Source organism: Sus scrofa, chromosome 15 (genome assembly GCF_054392235.1).
Source record: "Sus scrofa isolate SSC_HxYL_T2T_F1_AM1 chromosome 15, Sscrofa_HxYL_maternal_Yorkshire_Landrace_v2.0, whole genome shotgun sequence".
In the NCBI taxonomy this organism is placed as follows: Eukaryota; Metazoa; Chordata; class Mammalia; order Artiodactyla; family Suidae; genus Sus; species Sus scrofa.
Window position 1 is genome coordinate 61,090,520 of NC_139397.1, and position 24,785 is coordinate 61,115,304.

At 42.5% G+C, this 24,785-nt stretch overlaps 1 protein-coding gene and 1 long non-coding RNA gene across 10 annotated transcripts in view; one reads left to right on the plus strand and one right to left on the minus strand.

Annotated features, from left to right (window-relative positions):
• CFAP96 (cilia and flagella associated protein 96) overlaps window positions 1-24,785 on the plus strand; it is a 487,170-nt gene that overhangs the window by 460,054 nt on the left and 2,331 nt on the right. For 3 of the 6 annotated variants that reach the window (XR_014828696.1, XR_014828695.1, XR_014828697.1), the window contains one exon: window positions 17,245-18,561. The gene's annotated coding sequence lies outside the window, so the exon portion shown is untranslated. Of the gene's footprint in view, window positions 1-17,244; window positions 18,562-24,785 lie in introns of those variants that run through there. The other 3 variants (XR_014828694.1, XR_014828698.1, XR_014828693.1) reach the window with 3 other exon arrangements.
• Window positions 17,556-24,785, minus strand: part of LOC146395870 (uncharacterized) — a 46,903-nt gene continuing 39,673 nt past the window's right edge. Inside the window, exons 2-4 of one of the 4 annotated variants that reach the window (XR_014830445.1) lie at window positions 22,836-22,921; window positions 19,113-19,169; window positions 17,556-17,691 (exon numbers count right to left, since the gene is read on the minus strand). This is a non-coding gene — a long non-coding RNA (uncharacterized LOC146395870). Of the gene's footprint in view, window positions 17,692-18,052; window positions 18,180-19,112; window positions 19,170-19,522; window positions 19,659-22,835; window positions 22,922-24,785 lie in introns of those variants that run through there. The other 3 variants (XR_014830444.1, XR_014830446.1, XR_014830447.1) reach the window with 3 other exon arrangements.

Consider the following 24,785-nt stretch of genomic DNA (forward strand, 5'->3'; position numbering starts at 1 on the left):
CCATTGCCTTTGGCCTACAAAATCTGCTTTATGTATAATTGTAGAAAACAAAACATTATTTCAATAGTTTATTAGACATGGGTTTTCTTTAAGTTTACAGTAGCAAATTAATATGCTTAAGAACGGGTGAAGTGAGCCTAAATCCAAAACCCTAAACAGAATAGCTTCTCAATGTCTAGAAGTAAAGATTCAAGTTGGGTTTGAAAAGTTCTCGTTTTCGTTGCCCATTCAGTCACCTGCCTTTGTGAAGAGTGTTCTGCTTTTTTTTTGGCAAGCCATGACCTTCCTTCTTTCCTCTCAGTCCTGTGGGCAAGAGGTTCCTGAGGCCATCCCCCAGATCCAGGTGTGGAGGTTAATTCTGGTCCTGACCATGAGCATACACCATGCTTCTGGCTACACTGATTGTGTTAAGGATGGTCGCATGACTTAAGTTGTTCCAAGGGGAGCTGACCTCAGGATTTTTATTGACCTACTAGGGGGAAGGGAGCTGTCTTTCCTATAGGGCTGCTGAGCTGCTCTCGTGTGAGCCTGGGAAAGCAAGAGACATCTTGCCATCATGGTGCAAGAATCTCCCCTAGAATGAAGCCCACATCTTCAAAACCAGAGCTAAGCTATAAAGACTGGCTTTTTGCAACAGGAGTTATTCTGGGTTTGCCTGAAGTAACATCTACTCCTGGAATTTACAAATATGTAAGACCACAGTGCCCTTGTGTAGTAGGCTGGTTTGTTACAGCAATTTTTGATTGGATTAATGTCACTTGCAACCAGAGGAATCTAACTCATGATTTATTATGCATAAAGATGTCTGTTAGGATCCTAGGTTTGGGGACATCAGATGATATTTAGGTGCCACTCTAAAGTGTTTTGGTAGTCCATTCTGCTTCCTGATCTAGGAAACAGAACCCTTCCTTCCAAAAGTTAGTCCCATCATGGTACAGGATGAGAGGGGCCAGACCCCAGCCTGACCTTTACAATTGCACTCTGACCTTTACAACTGCCCACAGGACACAGGGTGGGTCTTACCTCTCTGGGTTTCTTAGAAGGTCACCAAGGGACACCATTCTCCACCACAACATGCATCATGAATCTGAAAATGGCATCTCCACTGACATTTCAACTTTAAATAAATAAACTGTAACATGTAATTTGAGTCCTATGAGAAAGACAAAATTCCTCCTGAACCCCCCCCAGCCACCTATTTATTTTTGAAGTGTTAAAATGATGCTGTAATAAGAGATATAAGTATAAAAGTTAGAAACAGAACTATCTTGATTGTAGCTCATTTTAATAATGTGCTAATGTAAGCATGGCTGTCTTCAGTTCCCAGACTATAAAAAGTGGGAAGCTGTATTGAGTGTTATGCGTGATAACAAGCCCATTTATCTACATTGAACAATAGCTGTAAGTGGTGGCTCTCATACCTCTACTGTAGATGAGGCCACAGACCCTCCTGACAAATTATTTTATGTCTAAATCATTCCAGTACTTACTGATATATTTTCTTTATTCTTTGGCATCCCTTTCCTTCTCGAAGTGTGCTTCTCCTGTCACTTGTAAGATACCAGTGACATAAGAACCTGTTTCTGAACATCTCTTGTAAAGGCAGCAGCTGCTTTGGGGTTGACATACTTACTTGATTCTTCTCCAAATATTCTGAAGGGGTTTCTTCAAACAATTTAAAAGCATCTATATTTAGGAATAAAATCTATGAAGATGACTTCTGAAGATTTTCTCCCTTCTGTTAAGAGCAATTCTAAAAGATAAATTTTCATTCTCATACCCGACACTCTCTTACTTCTGGTACCGCTTCCAGGTGTGTGTGGGTGATCAAGATTGACAGTTGATCTGCTACTGCATAGATTGATAATGTTTGCGATTAGATAAATAATCAGTTATGGCTCTGGGTGGCCAAAAAGGAAAAAAAAAAGGGAAAAAAAAAAAAAGGAAAGAATCAGAGTCTCAGATTTATCTTGGGCATCAGTGATATGATCTGTAATATTCACCTAGGGTTTTTCTTTTTAACACCTTAAAAAAATCCAAATCGAGTGAATAATAAATTATGCAGGGTCTCGGAGTTCCCATTGCGGCACAGCAGAAACGGATCTGACTCTTATCCATGAGGATGCAGGTTCGATCCCTGGCCTTCCTCAGTGGGTTGGGGATCTGGCATTGCCGCTGTGAGCTGTGGTGTAGATGGAGATGAGGCTTGGATGCCATGTTGCTGTGGCTGTGGTGTAGGCCAGCAGCTGTAACTCCAATTCGACCCCTAACCTGGGAACTTTCATATGCTGTGGGCCTGGCCCTAAAAGGACCAAGAAAAAAAAAATATGTAGGGTCTCACCTGGAAAAAAAAAAAAAAAAAAAAAAAAAAAAAAAAACCCTAATGGGAGCATAATCAAAGTGAAATAAAACTGACCAAGAAAGTGTCTGGAAGAGAAACTGATTTCATGGATCATCCCACTGCATCTACCAAAATTGTAACTGATGGCCTTAAGGAGACCACCCAGTCTCTGATGTATCACTTTAACAATATCTGGAAGGATCCTTAACTCATTGCTTTATGAAGCCAATAGGAATATTTGTGAAGATGTTCCAAACCTCACAAGGAATAAGAACTATCTTCAATTTGCTGTGCACTTTACTTCAAAAGGAGTCATAAAAAGCAACAAAAGCTAATACTGTAAGTTTTTTATTTAAATTGTCCAATATCTCCATACTGAGAAACTGGTAACGATCTTTAGTCAAGTTTAATTAAGAAATTAACCTCCATTCTGATTGTATCAGGATTCCTCATTGTTTTCCCCTTGCTCCAATTCTGCTCATCATTGATTTTTAATCCAAATTTTGCCCCATATCAGTGTTCAGCTCGACAGTCTTTGTAGATGCCATTTATACAAGATCCTCATTCTGTCCATTGCTCAGACCTTAACCCTATCCTAACTAAGTACCATGTCTTCCACTCCTAAAGAAGCTTGCTCTTTCTAAAACTATCTTCAGAATGTCTCCTGCCAGTTGATGGGTTGACAAGGAATGGGATTTTTCTGCATTTTCAACCTTACAACTTAGTATTTTCTGTGATCAACCTTTCACCCTCCTATTTTCTTTGTACCTGCGTAACATTAAATACCCCTCCAATTATTCTGATTCATTGGGAACATGGTACAAGCTTTCCTTCTGTGTTTTATTTATCGAGTTATTTTGTATTCTGGTAGAACACTCTGTACTTCATTTTTTTATGTTCTTCCTCACTGCCATCTAGCCTTGAACTTATTCTCCATGGTGTGTGGAAGATAATGTTTACACTCCCAATCTTGAGAGAACTTCTCCCTAATCATCTAACAACTGTAATTAACTGAATGCAGTAATGTTGCAGGTGTAACCTGTGACACCTACATAGACTGAAGGCGGTGGAACTAAAAAAACTCATAGATATTCAGACTTTGCCACATATTTTTGCAATTGCTAATTTGGGTTGGAAGGCCAGCTCTATTGACAAGACCAGAAATGAGAACCACTGGAGTTGATTTTGCTAAGGAAAAATTATTGAAAAAGTTCAACACAGCTTAGCCTCCCAGGACTGACCACAATGCCCTGGTTCAGGAACAGCTCAGGCCTGCAGGTCCAAGGGGGTCTTGTGCTGAATCCCCCAAATGCTCTCTAAGATGCTGGACAAGGTCGAACCCAAGGCCACACATATATCCTAGTGGTTCCCAGTCTTTATGATGCATCACCGTTGTCTGGGGATAGTTTTAAAACCATCTCATCCCCTTAGAGAGCCTGTTTCAAGTGGTCATGGTGGGTCAGGTAACTAAATATTTTTAAACTGGGTGGCTAATTCTAGTGAGCTGCCAACATTAAGTAATGCTGGTGTGTGTTCGAGTGTGTACACACACACATACACACCATGTATACAGGTCTATTAACATGGGATCTACTGGAGCCTCAACCAAGTGGCTGGCTCCCTGTTGAGGACACCAGAGGCCTTTTACTTGAGGAGCCATTTTTAAGGGAAGAGGGACACGTACGTTAAGCCTTAGTCCCAGGGATGGACAGGGTGAGCTCGGCATGACATCCTCTCTCCAGTTCTGTCCCTGCCACATTTCCACAGCTGTGGGTCTGGGAGAGGGAGAGCTATAGAGGAAAAACAAACTAGAAAAGAACAGCTATTTCAGGTTGCACCAGGCAACAGAATGCAACAGAGCAATGAATGAAACATGCTCTCAGCTCACAAATGAACTTTTACTTGGCTTTTGCACAGGGAGGCCATCCGTACACTGCAGGGGTGTCTAGGGTGGTGAACATAGGCATGGCTTTTAGCACGCGGCAGAATTGGCAAGACATGTCTGGTCTCCAGGCTTCCAACTGGACCAGGAAACTGGAGCAGGAAACGGCTCTGCCAATCATTCCCAACATACACAGCTAGCGACTTTTAAACTGCCTTGAAAAAGCTAGGCAAGATGCTGTATGTGATCAGGGCTAGTGCTTCTGTTATTATTATTTAGTGTGACCCCATCTATTTATTCAGGCTAGAAGGATGCAGAGGAGCACACACACATATATACATCCATACATATATGTGTACATGCATGTGTATACATGTAACACACACATATACACACACAAATGGAGTCATCATTACATGGGAGGGTGACCGCAGGTTCACACGCCTGGGGATGTGAGAGGCAGAAAGTCAAAATGGAAGCTTCTCCCCAAACAGAAGATATTTGAACCCTACAGGCCCAGCTGACTTGCTCCTTCCACAACTATAAGAATTCTTATGAAGTGAAAACGGACCAAGTCAGCAACGCCAACACTGGAGTCCTATCTTGTCCTACGTGTAAACACACACACACACACACACACACACACACACACACTGCAGGTTATATGAGTTTGTGTCTGGTATTGATCAAAATCCTTCCTCTCGTGGAACTGTAGAAAATGTAATTAGGAATATATTGCTGACATGGCATGTATATATATAATTTTAAATAGTCTTTGTCTATTTTTAATGTATCTAAAATGGACTAGCTATTTTCTTTTTAAAGGAGATTTATGATAGCTATTGAAAAATCTAGTAACTGTCTACAGCAAGTAAGTCACATCTCAAGCACTGAAACACCTACCAAGGAATTTGTCCCTACTCATTTTGTGTACTGCTGAGACCAAAGCGTATCTGTCATCTTCCAGAGCACTCTACAAAATAAATGTCTCTTAAAGCCACCCACTAGCCACAAACGTCTTCTCTGCATGTGAACTTTGACAGAGCACAACTATATATAGATGATCCTAAATTGTGGTGAGAAGGAAGTCACTTCACTGTTAAATACTTTCCGAAAATGTCTCTCCCACATTGAAGATGATGTTGATGATGTTACTTCCTAAATCTCACTGTCAGAAACCCTGCTCTTCCCACCCAGGTTTGACTATTTAATTCTTCAGGGATATCCGCACAGAGAAAGGATTTGGAGTTAAATGAGCCTCTCCTTTGGGAAATTTTTAGAAGAATTACATTCTGTAAGAAGTTTTAAAAATTTGTAACTAAAAACATCAAGTCTATGAATTAATGACACCTCTGGGATTAGCCACTCCAGATATGTGGGTCTGATGTCGAGCTTGTTTTCCAAGCTCTCTGGGGAGGCCCTGCCACACACTCAGATATTTTATCATGAGATTATTAAGTCAAGAAATCCAAGCATTTACCAAAACATTTCAAAAATTTTCAAAGAACAAAGAAATTTGATTTACTTTCTGTTTCCTTATTAACTGACAACTCCCACCTTTCCTGTTCCCATCAGAGATATTGGTACCAATTGCATGCCCTGCTAAGTGAGATAAAAGATGTTTTTATAAGAGCCCATGAAAATGACTAATTGCATGTTAAAGTTTTGAGGCCAGATAATATTTGCACCATCCCCACAGTTTTTACGGATTCCACACAGACCGGCCAATTCCTTCATTGCTATTCCTTTCAAAGGTTACATCCGAGTATTCCATATGAATCCCACAGACTAGTAAAATGCAAGACTGGTGTTCTTTGGTGTTGGATTTGTTTTGCACAGAGTCATTCTTTTGAGAATCTGGGGACATAAAATATACTCACTTGGATGGCTGTGGGTTAGATTCTTTCAAAGGTTTACAGTTGGGAAAAAGCATCTTTCATTCTCTTCTCTGTTATGCACACACACACAAAGACACACAGATACACAGTTTTAGCTCCATTGTTTTCTTTCTACATAAAGATAGAAGGACTAGACCGGGTGATATCTAGACCTGTGAGACTGAGGGTCTATCATTTTATGAGATGTATTACTCATCACTGATCATGGTCCACCTGCAAGTCCACCCTCGTGGAGAATATAGAAGGTATAGCTCTATCATCAAGAAAGCATGATTTAACTGAGAGTACATTGTTAAATTTACCAAATACCTAAATAGTTTTCTCTTCATTTATTAACTTAAAAAAATCTTGATGGTCAAATAAGAGGGATTTTTAAATATATCTTTTAAGTCCATGATTTCCTGAATATTTAATTAGATCAATCAGCCTGTAAAAATGCTGTCCTCTCACCTATTCTGTATCTAAACTATCACAGGATAATAGCCTGATAAAATCCTACGACTGTCAGATCTCTTAGTCCCATACCCTTATGTAGAGGCCAACTACTAAAGACTAAAATAAAGTGACTTAGTAAAGGTCACCTTCAACTGGATCAGGTCAAATGAGGATTGGAACGTAGACCTTCCAGACAGAAGTATTTCTTCCACTTCAGGTTCCCTCACCACAGTTAATCTTCAGGTTAATGCTAATGAAATACTATCATATTATCTAAATACAGATTAATCGTATTGGCATATTATGCAATTAAGGAAAGAAGTCTATGGAAATACTTTAAAACTATTTTTAACAAGGGAGTCTTTAAAAAGGATTTTCTGGCAAGTCTGTGTTAAGTAGAGAAATCAATTAATTTGAAAGTTTGCCACCCCAGTATTCTTATTATTCTAAATATAATTCATCACAGGCAAGACCACAGGTGTTAACCAGTATATCTATTTCATGGGTGTTTCAGATAAACAAACAGCTGGAAACAGATTGTTTTTTCTTTATTTCTGTGTTTTTTTTTCCTCTCGCTAGCTCTTCGGCTTCCTTGTATGCAATAAATATCACACACTACTGCTAAATGTTATTATAATTCTTCCTCCTTAAAATCACCCTGACTGCCTTGGGCCTATAGAGCTCTGTGATGGCCAGTGCAAGAAACCATGCCACTCACTGTCTCTGCCCCCTCTCCGCTCTATCCTCTGATTGGTAACAACTCTGTTAATTCCACACTAGAGTATATTCTTTCTCATAGATATCCATTCAGTAGGGTTTGTTGAGCCTCTACTGAGTGCCAGGCACTTTCCTGTTCTGGTGTTAAGCTGTGAGTCAATAGACAGGTCCCACGCATTGCATTCCAGAGGCAAGAGACAGAAAAATACAACACCGAAAACACAAAGGTAATTAGAATCGAGAAGATAAAGAAAACATAGATTATAGGTGACTCCTAGGAAAAGGGACATTTTCCAAGAAAAGCAATATAATCACGGTACATGATTATTTCTGCACTAAGCCAAAGCTACAGTCATGAGCATGTAAACAGGGTAAATGCTGTTCATAAATAATTGATACATACTGTGAAAGTAGAGTTGGCAATGCAAAGGGCATACATAATAGGGCCTTAGACAGCTAATCTAGCAGGTTAAACCTCACCTTCCATAATGGTGAGCTAATAGATACTGTCTACAACTGAGTAATCAAAAATAACAGCCTAAATATATTCCTTCCTATTCAGGACTATTACCTAAGAAAGTAAGAAGTGGTCACCCCTGGAGTGCCGGCTCATGAGAGGTTAATAGTAGGCTGGGGACTGCTGTTGTTGCATTGTAAGCCTTTAGGGACATTTGATTTTTTTTTCTCAAACTTTGTGCAGCTGTGGCTCTAATAATTTCTAGGGGCAGGATGTTAAAAAAAAAAAATACAATTAAAAAATAGGGAGTTCCTGTGGTGGCTCAGCAGTTAACAAACCCAACTTGTATCCATGAGGATGTGGGTTCAATCCCTGGCCTCGAGCAGCAGGTTAAGGATGCCACGTTGCTGTGGCTATGGCATAGGCCAGCAGTTGCAGTTCTGATTCAACCCCTGGCCTAGCCTGGGAACTTCCATATGCAGCAGGTGCAGCCCTGAAAAGACAAAAAAAAAAAAAAAAAAAAAAAAAAAATTTAAATAGACCTTGATGAAAGTGACTTATGACTTACAGAAGGACGAAATATTTTTCTATTGACCAGTAGAATCAGAGTTAGAGGCCAGGCTACATGAATGCTTCATTTGTGGACCGTTCTGCACCATTCTGTGTGGTTGGACGAATGCAATAAAATAGCGTCATTGCACTTGTCCTATCAGAATCGGCCAATAAATGACAGCTATTGGTATCATAATTCAGTAGCATTGATCTGATAGTTGTGATCTTAATGCCTTTCTATCACATTTTTCTCATCTGTAAGTTAATGATAACACCTACCTTAAGGAATGTTTGTGTGAATGAGGGAGATGTCTGAAGATCACCATACCCTAGAACTCCAGAGAAGGAGTAGGCTCAAGATTTGTCCTCATGTTGCTTCCCCAAATCTGCCCCTCAGCTCTGCAACTCCTAACTCGGCTGAGCCCTGGGAAGGGCAGGTGGGCAAGTGAAAAGGAAGGTGGGTCTCCTCCTGAGTCCGACATCTTTTTTCTAATCTATCGCTCTTTTCTCCCGATCCAAATTACAGAGTTTTTATTCTTCCAAATCTAATTGGTTGTTAATGTAGTAGTTGTTTCTTATAGGCCAGGATCATAGCTACCTCTGCTATCTTAGGATATAGGTTTTAGAGTTCCTGTAGTGGCTTAGCAGTTTAAGAACCCGACATAGTGTCCATGAGGATGTGGGTTCAATCCCTGGCCTCCCTCAGGGGCTTAAGGATTCAGCATTGCTACAAGCTGTGGCATAGGTCACAGATGCAGCTTGGATCTGGCGTATCTGTGGTCATGGTGTAGGCTGGCAGCTGCAGCTCTGATTCAACCCCTAGCCTGGAAACTTCCATATGCCACAGGTATGGCCCTAAAAAAAGAATAAAGAGAAAAAATATATATAGGTTTTATAATTACTGGGGTATGGCAAGATCAGTGCATCAGGAGATAATTACCATTGGAAGAAAGTTTGGGGAGTTCTCTGGTGTTGCGGCAGGTTGAGGATCCAGCATTGTCACTGCTGTGGCTCAGGTCGCTGCTGTGGTACAGGTTCAGTCCCTGGCCCGGGAGCTTAGACATGGTGCGGGCACGACCAAAACAAACAAAACGTGAAAAGTGAGCCTTTTGAAAGGCTGAATGTGAGCTGTTTATTATCTCTAGGAATTGGTTTAACCCTAGGTCAGCAAGGACCTAGAGGCAAAGCATCAAAATGCAGCAAATACAGGAGTTCCTGTTGTGGCTCAGTGGTTAACAAATCTGACTAGCATCCATGAGGACTCAGGATCGATCCCTGGCCTGGCTCAGTGGGTTAAGGATCCAGTGTTGTCGTGGCTGTGGTGTAGGTCGGCAGTTACAGCTCCAATTTGACCCCTAGCCTGGGAATTTCCATGTGCCGTGGGTGTGACCCTAAAAAAAAAGAAAAAAAGAAAAAAAAGAAATGCAGCAAATACAAAAGGTAAAATCTTCCAATTAGGATGAAAAGTCCTGGGGACCCAGCCTGGTGACTATAATTAACAATACTATATTGTTTACTGGAAAGTTATGGGAAGTGTAGATCTTAGATCTTCTCACCACCATAACCACAACAAAGAAACAGTAATTATGTGCGGTGAAGAATGTGTTAATGAGCTTAATGTGGGATCATTTTTCAATATCTGCAGACATCGAATCCCCATATTGTACAGCCTAAACTTATATAATGTTATATGTCAATTATATCTCCATGAAGCTGAAAAAGAAGAAGAAGACGTGGTTGGTACACCTGCATTCTGCAGTGTCAAATAACACTTGGGCAACAGAAAATTCATATCTAGTCTCCCCACATAGAAGGAAAACGGGAAATATTAGGAAGAGTTAATATTGAAAAGTATTATCCCACTAAACACTCTCCACGTTTTGTAATGTGGAGCCTTGCTGATCAAGATCATCACTTTATCAATGGATTGTTTTTGTTATGGAGCTTTCCTTATATGCTTCTCTGCATGTGTAAAGTATCTTGGGTTTGAACGCTTGACCCTGCTGAAAGCGTCTTCTGTGTAAATTGTTTGGAAATCCCTGAACTGATCATCCTAGAGACCTAGCTAGTTCCAGGGCCTTCCATGATTCCAGTCCCAAAGTCTTCATTACAAAGCATCCTTTGCTTATTTTGCTTGCATTTAAACCATTTCCAGAGATTTTCACAGGTGGTAAGCTTCCACAGGCTCTTCTGGCACCATGTCTAAGCCACCTTTGACCTTCCATTTTCCTGAACTGATGAAAACATGTTAACACAGATAAACGAATATTTCTTAATGGCCCACTCTGGAAAATGCTGTGGTTAAAAGCTTGATTTACCAATTTACCCAAAACGTATTTATGGAGTGTTGATTATGTGTCAGACACATTTGCAGGCATTGAGGCTACAGTAGTGAACGAGGGAGACAAAAACTCCTTTATGGAGTTTGTTTCTGATGGGGTAAGGCTGGCAATAAACAAGGTAAACATTGATGGCGAGTCAGAGGGTAATAAGTGTCATGGGGTTAATGGAGGGCAGAGGAGGCTTGGGGAGAAAGGTCTCTGTGGAGGTGACATTTTAGCAAAGACTTTAAGGATGTGTTGAAGAGAGAACCATTGGAGAAAAAAAGAGGGAGGCAGCGGGCATTTAAGAGGTGGCAGCTAGAACTTGGGATGCTTGAAATGGAGGTTATGGAGAGAATATATAACAGCAATAGAGGGAAAAATGCAACATAAAATCACTTCCCTGACTTTGAGAACTTTATGGTCTCTTTAGGGAAATGAGGTTGATTAACGTGATCATCGAAAATAGGTGATTAATGACAAATTCTGCTGTACGGTTCACACAAGCAAGTGGCTTCTGTGTTAAAGCTCAGAATAATCATTAAACAGGTGACAGGCTTGGTCACCCCTAAAATGAAGGCAAATTCCCACACTCATCATCATGACCCTGCCCAAACATTTCCTCAGTCTTTACTACATACAGTTTACTCTGCTGAAAATCAGGAACTGGCAAAGCCAAGCCTGTCAGTTTCCCAAGGGAGCGTATCTTTTGTGCTCTGACCCTTGTTGGGGAAGGCTCGTGGTGGAATTTAGAGGTGCCTGGGATGGTGGCTAGTGGGAGATCTGTGGCTGAAGGAGAATGAGCCAGGGGTTGTCACACATATGTGGTGATGAAGAGAGATGAGGAGAGTTTAGCTTTGCGTGGTTGCTCTCTCAGCCTGGAGGTGGGGGGGTGTATATAGGGAGAGGCTGTGGGAAAGGACAACTGCTGGTCTATTGAAGACCTGGGGGTGGAGGGACAGTCAGCTGCTCATGTTCCCTGGGGCACAGCTCCCTTGGCACTGCCTCTTCTGTAATGTGGGCAGCAGCCACAGAAGGAAACCTGGATGTCACGGGGCTTTGAGGGTAACGGACGTGAATGAGGGTGAGTGCACAAGGCAGAAAATAGGGCGTGTTGGTGAGACATCTAAGGATCCCCAGCAATAGCTGAGGGAAGCATTGGGAGTTGTAAAGAGGGGTTTCCTTGAGAGCTTGTGTCTGCAGGAGAAAGGACCAGCAAAACAGATCGCTGTTGTCAATGAGCTGTCAGAGGAACTGGATGCCTAGTAGTAGAAGGGAATGTCTTACATCAATATATTTCAGTTTGCAGCTTAGCCCTAGGCAAGGCATTTGTAGTAAATCTTTACTGAACTGAAACAAACTATCAGTCTAGTCTCTCTGGAAATTGCCTCAATACACAAGGTAGCAGAAGGTAAGTGCCAGAGGGACACAGATATTCAGTTCAGGAGAGTGAGAAATCTTGAAACTCCAAACATGAGTGAAGACTTCCTTTATAAGATAGGGTGTGGCCACATGAGGCTTCATCTTGTTGCTGAAGTGTCATAGACGAGAAGTTATTATTTCCCGTCGGCATTTGCAATGAGCACCAGCCATACTGGCTGTGAAGCCAGGCAAAGTTAGGGATCATTACTTTGCACAGTAAAAACTTTTACAGGCTCTTTTTATATCCTCTTAAGAAATGCTAAACTGTCATGCAATCGCCAAAAACTCTTTCCACCTACTCACCCATAGAAGCTTATTAAACATCCGTGAAAGCACATAATACTTTAGGTAGTGCAATATGTATTTTTATGTAGCCATTTTTAAATAGTATTTTTTATGTAGTAGTTAATCACAGGAGCAGAGAATTTTTTTCTCTCCTCCTCTCCTGGTCTTCATAATTTTTTGATGCCTAATAGTGTGATCAAAGCAATCCATTCACCTTTTTCTTTTCTCTAGGAAATGAATCAAGGTGAAAGTCTATGAGCCTATGATAACAATTACTTATCTATAGCTTAATACTTAGGAAGAGGCCTCTAGGTTTTAAAGACTTAGTTGGAGCCTCAGTGCAGAAGCTGGTTAATGAAAAGAGAGACCCTCTCCTCCCCTCGCCCTAAACCACACCACCTGATTTAGAGGCCAATGATCTGCTAGTGCTTGGGGTTGGCAGATGAGGCACCATCTAGAACTGGGGGTTCAAAGCCACATCCCTGACATATACCACTGAGATGCATCCTGTGAATGTGCGGGATAGCTGGATTGAGAGAAGCCAATATTTTATCTTACAGACAGACAGGCAATATGTGCAGAGAGAAATACTGCCCTCTAGTGGTAAGAGTAAGAATTGGACATCAAGACACTTGTTTTCATGTTTCTGCCTGATTCTTTCAGGGTAACTCCCAGAGCCAACTACTGCTACCATAGTGAAGGAAACAATTGATACAATTTACTGGGTAAAATCCAAGCCCAAATAATCCCAGTTCTGTCTGACTTGTCTTGGTAATGACGGCTGCATGGTCAGATCCAGCCTTTGGGACAGTGAATTGTGTATTCATTTTTATTCTTAATGCAGTTTTTCTAATGGCAAATTCAAGATGATTCTATCTCCATTAAATATGGATGTAGTGTTTCATCAGTTAAATGAGGAAATAATGTCTCCTTTTCCACCCCATGGATTTCTGATGAGGTTTAAGAAAAAGTATATGAAAACAATTTAAAGTATAAAGCTCTGAACAAACATTGTTATTGAGGAAAACGCATGTTTATCTGTTACCACTGAAAACAGTTCTCTAATTCATCCTGTGTTGTAGGATTTTTATGTATAAATACAACATAATAATAAAAAATACTCACAAGTAATGAGAACACAATTTACATGCTATGCAATTACCTCACTTCTAGACCTACTAATGAAAGCCTCACTATGGAGAAAATGCCTTATTGGTATTTGAAACTTTGAGAGATAAAAGTCCTTACCCTTTAATGATTCACCCAAAGGGATTTCTTTAAAGACTGTATAACCCACACCTTCAGAGCCTCCTCAAATTATGGTGCCTTTGCACAGCCATTATTATGAGACCCACTTGCTCGGTGTGGGAGGAAATTGACAGTGGAGATAGTTAACCTTGTGTCCGTGAGAATAGTTTCCTATTGACTTTCACCATCAGCTGACCTTACTTTAAATCTCTTCCTATCATTAAAATACAAGGAAGGGAATGATCCTAAATAATGTCTTGGATTGCTGAATTTTTCCTCTCTTAGGGTTAAAATTGTGTGGTAATACTTGAATTCAAATTATATAATGTGATGGGTTGTTGGTTTTTTGGTAGTTGGTTTTTTTTTCTCCCTTCACTGGAAAAATATTCTCAGTAAAATCTTATATTCTGAAACAAAACAAGGAGTTCCCGTTGTGGCTCAGTGGACATGAACCCAACTAGTATCCATGAGGACTCGGGTTTGATCCCCGGTCCTGCTCAGTGGGTTAAAGATCTGGCATTGCTTTGAGCTGTGGTGTAGGTCTTAGATGTGGCTTGGATCTGGTGTTGCTGTGGCTGTGGCATAGGCCTGCAGCTGCAGTTCAAATTCAACACCCAGCCTGGGAACCTCCATGTGCCTCGGATTTGGCCAGAAAAGAAGAGAAACAAAACAAGAGGAAACACATTCTCATCTGCTGCGCAGGAAAGATGGGATATGAAGGAACATTTCCAAATTTCCAACAAGGAAAACAATTACTTAAAGTAATTTGGGGGGGTTCTTTTATAACAACCTTCAAGATGTTGAAGATCATGTCTGGCAATGTTGACAACTGTTTTACTTCAGACTTTGAAAATCCAAACATAAGAGCAAAAGTGGTCAAAGGGATGCTAAGACAACTGAGAATGAACCAGCTGTTGAATTTGTATGTGGAATGAATTTTCGCTGTGTGGGGCTCTACTCGCCCACCCCTGCCCAGGTAAAACCTTAAATACCAAGGAACGAGGACATCCATGTGCCAGAGTTTGCAGCACCCAACTGTGGAATTTTCTATAATAGCCTTTTTTCGTTCCCTTCTATAGGGGGATACTCTCTCTTTTCACCAACTTGTTCCCTTAATCAGTAAAGAAAAAGGACATTTTTCAAATGCTGAAATATTTTGTTTTTTAGAATAATAAGATCTGTGCCTTTACTAAAATTTTTATGCATTTTTCCAAAGCTACTTTTCCAAGTGTATTGTCAACAAGTTGACTCTTTTATTTGTTGTTTTGTTTTTTGCTTTTTTTTTTATTGTGCCCATGGCATGGGGAAGTTCCTGAGCCACGGATCGAACCTGCACCATCACAGTGATCCCAGCCGCTGCAGTGACAATGCCGGATCCTTAACCCACTGAGCCACAAGGAAACTCCTAGTTGACTAGTTTAAAGTATCTCCTACAGTTTCCTGAGCACAGGGACGCGTGCTCATAGTTGTGCTTTGCTGGCTGTGTATTGTTCTACTTAGAACTTGTGGCCTGCACGTTTCTGTGTGTAGACCCTGCATGGTTCTCAGAAATGATGTGCAGCTGCCGGTGGAGACGAGCGATGGGATTGTGTCTGTAGGTGTGCAGGCAGACTCTGCCGACCAGTCACCTACCTCATGGGACTCCCTGGGTAGCCTGGCTTCCTGTCCTGCTTCCTGCTCCTGTCTTCGTCTGTGTCACCAGCTTCTCATCCTGGCTTTGTCCACAGACTGAGGAACAGTGTCCTCACATGCCTGGGAGATAACATCTTTTGCTCTGCTAGTAGTCAGACTCCTACTGGCCTACGTGCCATGGTCTGCGTGGGCATCTGACACTAACCACTCCCTGTTTGGCTCCACTATTCCTATCTTGGCGCAGACATACTATACTAGGCTAAAAGGACAGCTTTGGCAACTACATAGCATCATCTTTCTTTCTTTTTCTTTTTTGGTCTTTTTTCCTTTTTTACGGCCGCACCCCTGACATATGGAGGTTCCCAGGCTAGGGGCCTAATCAGAGCTGTAGCCGCCAGCCTACGCCAGAGCCACAGCAACACCAGATCCGAGCCGAGTCTGCAACCCACACCACAGCTCACAGCAATGCCGGATCCTTAACCCATTGAGCGAGGCCAGGGATCAAACCCGCAACCTCATGGTTCCTAGTGGGATTCGTTTCCGCTGAGCCACGGCGGGAACTCCAGCAGCACCTTTCTTTTCAGAGCCATGCTGCCATCTCTTCCCAGTGATGCAAATAAACCAAGAGCCAAACATCTACCCCGCTGAGGTGCAACAAACCTAGAAGTTAAGAAAACTACAAAGAGGGCAAGTGTGAATGAAAGCATCCTAGATATTGGCTTAAAATTTCTACTTTTATGAAAAAAAATACTGAGTTTAATCAAATGTGACCTACTAGATTCCCTTTGATCTAGACCTAGAACCTACTGACCTTGCAGAAATTCTAAGTTCCCCTGCAGGACTCAGGCACAGAGCTGACCGTGGCTAAGATGGGGCTGACCCACCAGACCTCAGGAAGAGAATTCTGATCCGGGCTAACCCCAGCATAAGAATACAAATGAGAATTCCATTTCCTTATTCGTGAACAAGGAATGGAAGGAACCCTTTTCTCTGGATGATGCCTCACCTTTTCTGTCTAGAAAACTCTTGCTCAAAATTTCAGAAATAATTCAAATAATTATATGTCCTTAGTGCCCCGTGTCCACCTTACTCAGGCCTGCGTTCCTGCAGTGTTTTGTTCCATTCCTATTATAGAAGTCATCACTCTGCTTTATAACATTTGTTTATGTGCATTCGCTCCCTTTGGATTGTGAGGAACTGCAGGGCAGACTGTGGCTTATTCGTCTTTTTACTCTCAGCTCTTTATATGGTGATGTGCAAGTAGTAGGCGCTTAATAAATGCCTGGTGAGTTAACAGATGTCTCATGTTGGAACCTTTTTAGCAGCACAGGTGCCTTGATCTCTTGCCCGGAAGAAAGCACACTCCAGACCCCCCAATGCTGGGTCTCTAAACAGAATTAAAGAATTCTTTTTTTTTTTTTTTTCTTTTTTTCTTTTCACAGCCAAACCCGAAGCATATGGAAATTCCCAGGCTAGGGGTTGAATTGGAGCTGCAGCTGCCAGCCTCTGCCACAACCACAGCAACACTGGGTCCAAGCTGCATCTGTGACCTATACCACAGCTTGCAGCAACGCTGAATCCTTAACCCATTGAGCAAGGCCAGGGACTGAACCCACATACCCATGAAGACTACTTCATCAGGTCCTTAACCCAGTGAGCCACAACGGGAACTCCAGAATCAGAATTCTGCTTCCGCTTAGGATGTGGATAGCTTCAAGAAGATGTCACCCCACTTCAGCAATGAGAAAAGGCCAGCTAATCTACAGAATAACATTCTTGAGCAATCAGAAAGTAGCCAAGTGACACGACATTTTAAATCAACCATACTCCAATATAAAATAAAATTAACAAAATAAAAACCAGATAACCAACAAGGATCTACTATATAGCTTAGGAATACTTAATATTTTGTATAACCTATAAGGGAAAAGAATCTGAAAAAATAGATATGTATGTGTGTAGAACTAAATCACTTTGCTGTACACCAGAAATGAATACAACATTGTAAATGAACTATATTTCAATTAAAAATTTTTTTTTAATTTTTAAAAAAGAAAGCAAGCAACCACGTGAACTCAGTTCTGAAGAAGGACAAGGCCAGTGAGGGGAAATGGGTGACAAGGCCCCTTCACTGCGGCAGAGCCCAGGAGGAGGATGGAGCTGCCATGAAAGCAGGTTGGAAAAAAACAGTTAATGTTCACAGATTCTTAAAGGCCAAGGGCAGGCGAGTGATACGATTTGGAATTATGGGAGCGTCAGACACAGGGAGCAGGTGCCCAGGCTCCTCTCTCTACCGCCCTCCACTGTGGGTGTGTCAAAGGATGGGGTGGGGGGTGGGGGGGCAGAGCAGGAAACAGTCCCCCTGCCCCAGAGCTCTGGAAGGATCAGGTGCAGGAAGCTGCTCTGGGCACGAAGGAATGTTCTTTAGATGGCTGAGTGATACGCCACATCTTCTTTATTTATCATCTCTTGATGCGCTCTCAGGTGGCTTCCTACCTTGCCTATCATAAATAATGCTGCAGTGAACATAGGGGTGCACATATCTTTTCAAATTAGTGTTTGTTTTCCTCTGATAAATACTCCTCGGATAAATAAATGCTGGATCTTATGGAAGTTCTATCTTTTGTATTTTGAGGAATCTCCATACTGTTTTCCATAGTGGCTGCACCAATTTACTTTCCCACCAACAGTGTACAAGGGTTCCCTTTTCCCTATGTCTTCACCACCACTTGCTATTTCTCATCTTCTGATGATGGCAATTCTGACAGGCGTGAGGGGGTATCTCATCCTGATTTTGATTTGTGCTTCTCTGATGATTAAGGTTGTTGAGCCCCTTCTCATGTGCTTGCTGGTCAGTGGTGTGTTTTCTTTGGGAAAAACCTCTGTTCAGATCCTCTGTTCTTTTTTTAGTTGGGTCGTTTTGTTTTTTGACATTGAGCTGTAAATCTTGCCATTTGTGGCAACATGAATGGACCTGGAAGGTATTATGCTAAGTGAAGTAAGTCAGACAGAGAAAAAGAAATATTGTATGATTTCACCTATATGTGGAATCAAGAAAACAAAACAAACAAACACACAAAACAAAACTGAAACAGATTCGTAGATACAGAGAGCAAACAAGTGGTTGCCAGACAGGAGGGTGTTGGGGTGGGGATGGAAGGAAATAGCTTAAGGGGATTAAGACGTACAAACTTCCAGCTATAAAAGTCATGGGGATGTACTGCACAGCATAGGGAATATGGTCAATGGTATTGAACCACTTTGCGTGGTGACAGACGGTAACTAGACTTATTGTGGTGATTGCTATGTTGTAGACCTGAAACCAACATAATATTATGTGTTAATTATAACTCAATTAAAAAAAAAAGAAAGGCATCTTGAGATGGTTACCATGGGGTGGTTACCATGGGCGGTTGCTTTGGGGTGGTTACCATGGGGCGGTTGCCATGGGGTGGTTACCATGGAGCAGTTACCATGGATCAGTTACCATGGGGAGAGGAGACAGAAATGTCTCTTGTGCCAAGGTGTCAGAAGCTTTGCACTCAAGAGACAGCCGGGAGAAACAACACAGCACAGATATGTCTTTGTATTAATCTCAATGCCGCCACCTGCCTCTGGGCACCTACAGTGTGGAGATCAGGCAATAAGCTTCTGGTCGAGCAATCTGGATGTGTCTACTGCTTTTGCCACCGGATTGGCTACGACCCATCTTTTCACAAGTGCCCACTGCCTGCCTCTGTCATTGCCTCCGTGGGGCCATAGTCAGACCCTAGCTACAAGCGAGTCTGAAGAGGGTCACTTGGATTTTTTATTTTTTTGGCTTTTCTGCTGCTACAGTTCAAAGAGGCATTTTAGCTATAGTTTGGGAAGGGATCCTATATGGAGGTTGGAATAAGAGTCACAAAAACCAGTCCAGTTGTACCTGTCAACCAGCTAGACACATTTCCATCACCCTGTTTATTTCCTCTGGTGCCAGCACCTACAGAACAAAATAAAATACCCACAGTTATTTCCTTTTATTTGCTCAGCACCTCCTTTTACCTCATTCTCTTGTAACTTCCACTCCTGAGGGGACCCTGCCCCCTTGTCCTTAGCTGTACACGCATGATAAACCACAATGCACAGTATGTAGCTGGCCTTCAATCAATACTGGAGAAAAATCAGCAGACATTTTGGGAATTAAATAAAAGCAAATGATGGCCCTTTCTCTGGAAAAAAAATACTTATAGTTACAGGCACGACACTTATAAAACTGAAAATACTTATGACTTGAACCTAGCCGGAACCCAGATTGGGACTTAAACCCATGGTTTTTAAGTTAGAATCACTCACCTGGTGTCTGGACTCACTGAGGTTCAGGTTCTTCATGTCTCTGCACAGAAGGAATTCAGCGAGAAACAAGGTGATAGGCAAGAAATAGATTTATTAAGATAGGACGCTTGTGAGAGATGCAAGTGGGCAGGCACAGAAGCTCTGCCCAGAGGATCCGGTGGGCTACAGTTTTATCATCCAAGGGAAGTGGGGAGGGGGGAAAGACCGCCTCTTCCTCTTTCTTCGAGTAGACACCAGGCTTACATCCCTAGCCCCTCCTTCATATCCATAAGTGAGTATTTGACCCTATGAGGTCAAACTAGGACTGTCATAGTGCTTATTCAAATCAGCAGAAGGGCGGTCCTTAAACTCCTGCCCTTGGTCCTGAGGGTCATTGTCTTGCTGAACTTGAATTCAGGCCTGACTTTATCTTTCACTTAATGAGCTGAGGCATATCTTGTGCTTTTGTTTATGGGTTTCATAGTTAAGCAAGCCTGCTTCATTCTGGTGGCTTTCTTGAGTGATTGCAAACTTGCAGGGGTCTCCCAAAGTTCCCTAGGTTTCCCTCTCTATCTCTGGTCCCCTCCTGGGACTTCCACAACTGCCTGTGTAACTATCCTGCTCCGTCTCTATCCTCACACTCCACTTGCAGAGATTCCCCAGGAAGAAAGTAGAGGGAGGAGGCTGCGGTGACATGTGCCCTCCTTACTTTGCTTTCGATGCAGTGATTTTGCTCAGAGAATGATGACAGGGTATGTGACACCCCTCCCCCACCCCCGCCAGGGGGTAGAAAAGCCATATTTGAAATGGCTCGAGCCTCCCTCTTTGCAGGTGGGAGAGCACCATGTGTTATGAGCAGGTCACTGCCCTAAAAGTGCAGGCCAGTGGCTAGGACCATGTTTGGAAAAGCCTGGCCGCCCGCAGACACTGCAGTGTCTCCACCGGGCATTTACCCAAGTTCCTGGAGCCCGTGCCAGCTTGCTTTTCAGACCCACTCACCAGCAACAGAAAAGGAAGCAAAAGAAACGCTAGGTCTTAGGGTGCATTTTTTCATTCTCTTTCTGCAGCTTAAAAGAGGCTAAAAGCCTGAGAAGGGATTCACAGTCCTTGAATAATAGCCAGAAAGGGAGATTAATAAGAAAAGAAGGTATGTGAGTTTCCAAGCGCTGGGGGATTTTCCTGGGTTTTAGTATGAGAAGAATTTCATGCTCTGTATGTGCCTTCAGCTTCCTTGTTCCATTGGTGTCACCCACTGCTTAGCTCAGGAGCTCCTATTTGCCTTCTATTTTCTTTCATGGGGAAGGAAACTAAATCAAGGCCAGTCACAAGGTCACCAGGACTCGGTCTCCCAGCACCCCCTGGAGGGTTAGGGCAGGGGCTCTGGCTGCCGGTGGAGAATAAAGAGGAGGGCTTCTTTGCTCTATCCAGCTCCCCAGGGAGAAGGGGAGAAGTTCTGGTGCCTCAGAGAAACCCGGACTTGGCCTGAAGACACACTCCTGCCAAGTGATGATTTGTCAGATTTCCATATTCCAAAGGACAGCCAGCAATGAACAGGCAGACAAGTGTGCAGCAAGTTAATAAAATTGCCCCTAGCTTCTTTGTAACCATCAGCTTTCTGCATTAGTTTTCTTTTTCCAATGGAAAATCTTCCCTATGATCTTCCTTCCTAGAGTTGTGTCATTTGGCCAATCCTTATAAACTCATTTCCCCCATAGGCAATGGGATAATATTCATGAAAAGACAGTTCCTTACACTCATCTTCCTTCATATGAGGGATGGTTCAAAATGAGCATGATGGCTTTTGAAACGTATTTTCTGGAGTTCCCGTTGTGGCTCAGTGGTTAACGAACCCGACTAGGATCCATGAGGGTGCAGGTACGATCCCTGGCCTTGCTCCGTGGGTTAAGGATCTGGTGTTGCCATGAGCTGTGGCGTAGGTCACAAAGGCAGCTGGGATCTGGTGTGGCTGTGGCTCTGGCGTAGGCCAGCAGCTATAGCTCCCATGAGACCCCTAGCCTGGGAACCTCCATATGCCACAAATGCGGCCCTAAAAAGACAAAAGACAAAAAAAAAAAAAAAAAAAAAAAAAGGAAAGAAATGTATTTTCCAAGGAATTTCCTTTCAGACATTATTTCCATTTCTGATGAATCTCTGTGGGTGGGCATCCCAGCCTTCAAGGTGATAGGTTTCAGTGCTTTAGGGGAAAAGTGGATCCCTGCCTGCAGCAATATGTTTATCAGTGGAACTGGGATTTGGTTGCTGTGGGCAGCAGGACAGTAAGACTAAAGGCTAGATTTTGGAGAGAAGAGAATTAGAAAAGAAAAAGAGTGAGCCAGAGAGAGTAAGAGAAACAGGAGATGGAGAGAGGGGGAGGAAAGAGAGAGAAAGAGTTTCATGACTCTCTTAAGCATAAAAAGATGCTGGGAAGTTCCCGTTGTGGCTCAGCAGGTCAAGGACATGATGCTGTCTGGAGGATACAGGTTTGATCCCTGGCCTGGCCCAGTAGGTTAAGGATCTGGTGCTGCCAGAAGCTGCAGTGTAGGTTGCAGCTGCAGCTCCAATTCAACCCCTGGCCCAGGAACTTCCATATGCCTCAGATGCCGTCATAAAAAGAAAAAAAAAAAAAAAAAAAAAGATGCTGGGATCACAGAGCTTCTGCCCCAGTGTACTGAAGTTACCTTGCGCCAACAAGGGCAGGAGACCCATCCTGATCTACTAGAAGGATGTGATGGATGTGGGGAGTTTTGAGGGAGGGGAGCGAACTGCTGTATCTGTTCCCTTGGTGTCCAGAGAAGAAGAAGAAGAAGGAGAAGGGAAAGGAGAAGTAGAGGAAGAAGAGGAGAGGGAGGAGGAGGGAGGCAATCTAGGAAACTGAGCATCTACTGAAGGGTGATTTTAAATTTAAAAATCGGGTTGAGGGAGTTCCCGTCGTGGCGCAGTGGTTAACGAATCCGACTAGGAACCATGAGGTTGCGGGTTCGGTCCCTGCCCTTGCTCAGTGGGTTAAGGATCTGGCGTTGCCGTGAGCTGTGGTGTAGGTTGCAGACGCGGCTCGGATCCCGCGTTGCTGTGGCTCTGGCGTAGGCCGGTGGCTACAGCTCCGATTGGACCCCTAGCCTGGGAACCTCCATATGCCGTGGGAGCGGCCCAAGAAATAGCAACAACAACAACAACAACAAAAGACAAAAAGACAAAAAAAAAAAAAAAAAATCGGGTTGAACTACGTCTTGAGTCACCATCCTGCCCCATCATCACCAGTCCCAGCAGGATGACCATCATGAGTGAGATGTGATCAGTTAGAGAGAAATTGAGACACTACCTTTTCTGGACCCACCTGAGTGCAATGTGGATAATTTTGCTGCCTAGTCCCACCATTCAACTTAGCCAGTGCCTGCGGATGTACTTTGCTGATGAATAGTCCTGCGAGAGACAAAAGGAGACTGTGAAAGAATGAACACCTGAAGTTATCTGAGGACTAAATCCTTTCTTTGGCTACAAGGCACTGAGGAAGGAAACAAACAAACAAAAAGATATTAGTCACATCAACTTCTCCCTAATCCATAATCCCCCCCAGAGAGACAGAACTTTTTGTCAACTTGAATTCCAGTCAAGCACAGGTCGGTTCAGCATCTTGAGTTATTTTCAGCCATGATCTGTGTTGAAATTAATTTCCAGGCCCAAGGTGCCACCACTCCTGCCTGGGGTGTAATATCAGCAAATGGAAACATGCATAACTTGTGTGCCCCAGTAGAAGTTGCACTTGACTGGAAATGCAGTATATCTAGTCAGCCAACCCCCCAAAGACAACTCTGGACTCTATGCTTACTTCCTGATCCTTATTTATTTTCTATTTTCACTTCCATGTTCCTTATTCTTTAAGCTATAAAAGTGTCCTGCCTTCCGCTGCACTTTACAGATCTCTGGACACTCCGGAAGAGAGACTCTGTTTCATGAAGTGTTAAAAATTTGTTTCTATCACTAAATTGTCTTCTTTAATTATTTTTAGCATCTGAAATGACTTTGCTTTGGAAGAGCAGCTGATCAACTTCAGTTTCTGTTTTTTTGAGAATCCCCAGGCTTATATCAACCATTAGAGCAATCAGCATTCAGCTCATAATGGAGTTTTTTGCTGTGACCTGCAGACAGCTATAAAGACTAGAAGACACTCAAGAAAACAAGAGCAGATAATCCAAAAATGTGATTAACCTATTCTGAGGGAAATTAAGCCAACTACCTAAGCAAAATTTCTGGCACCTCTAAAGAACATAAGTATGTAGTGAGGAAAGCAGAGGAAATTGGACTTGAATGGGCGAAAACCAACCAAACAAACAGAGAACCCCCAAACTTGTTGTTTCTTTTAAAATAAATTTTATTTCATTCATTAATAAAGTACCTATATACATGAAGATTTGCTGTATGCATATGTTTGGCTGCTCCCTGCAAGCCTGCAAGCTCTGTACCTGCCCAGCTCAAGACTGAAGAAAGAGCCCAGGGTCAGTGACAGCCAATCGGTGGTCTGAGAGATTGGGGAAGGGGTACTAAGAGGGGGTACCAGCTGTGAAGGGAAATGAAACCAGCAGAGGAGCACTCCCCTCACTGCCCCTCTGATAACCTATCATAGTGGAAATAGTTCTGATCTAAAGATTAGAGCAATCACCAGCTGGGTCGGGGGCAAGTATGTAGGCATCTACTGATTAGGCTCCATGATTAAGAGGGAAGGTCAGTCAAGTGAGTGGGGTGTAGGGACTGGTTGAGCAGGGGATGTACAGAGGGAGAGAAAATAGCCATCTGAGTGGCCTGATCATTCGACATACAAGAGTTATTATTTATTCAGTGTGCAGATAATTCTTGATGCACTTATGGATTCCCAGTCCTCTGCTATAATATTGTGGTTCATCCCATTCTCAGTTCCTACCCCTATAGGGAGGGAAATACTTCTGAAGATGTAGGATGATTCTTAAGAAAAGACTCCAGCAATTTTTCCTAAGTCACATCTAAACATCTACCCATTAATGTTATTCCAAGTCAAATTAAATCGCTATGAAACACTTTATGATGTGAAAAAAAAACTGTTGTTTTTACACATATCAACTTTTTGATAAATAATTCTTAAATAGACAATTACCAGTCAAGATCTCAGGCATTCTTTGTTTTAAATATGAAGTAGTAAATATGCTTATGCACATACTCAGTGGCTATTTTAATGGACTGGCACATGTTGGGAGAAATTTTGCTCCTGACATTTAATATAAATAATGGGAAACAGGTAGAAAAATTATGTTTC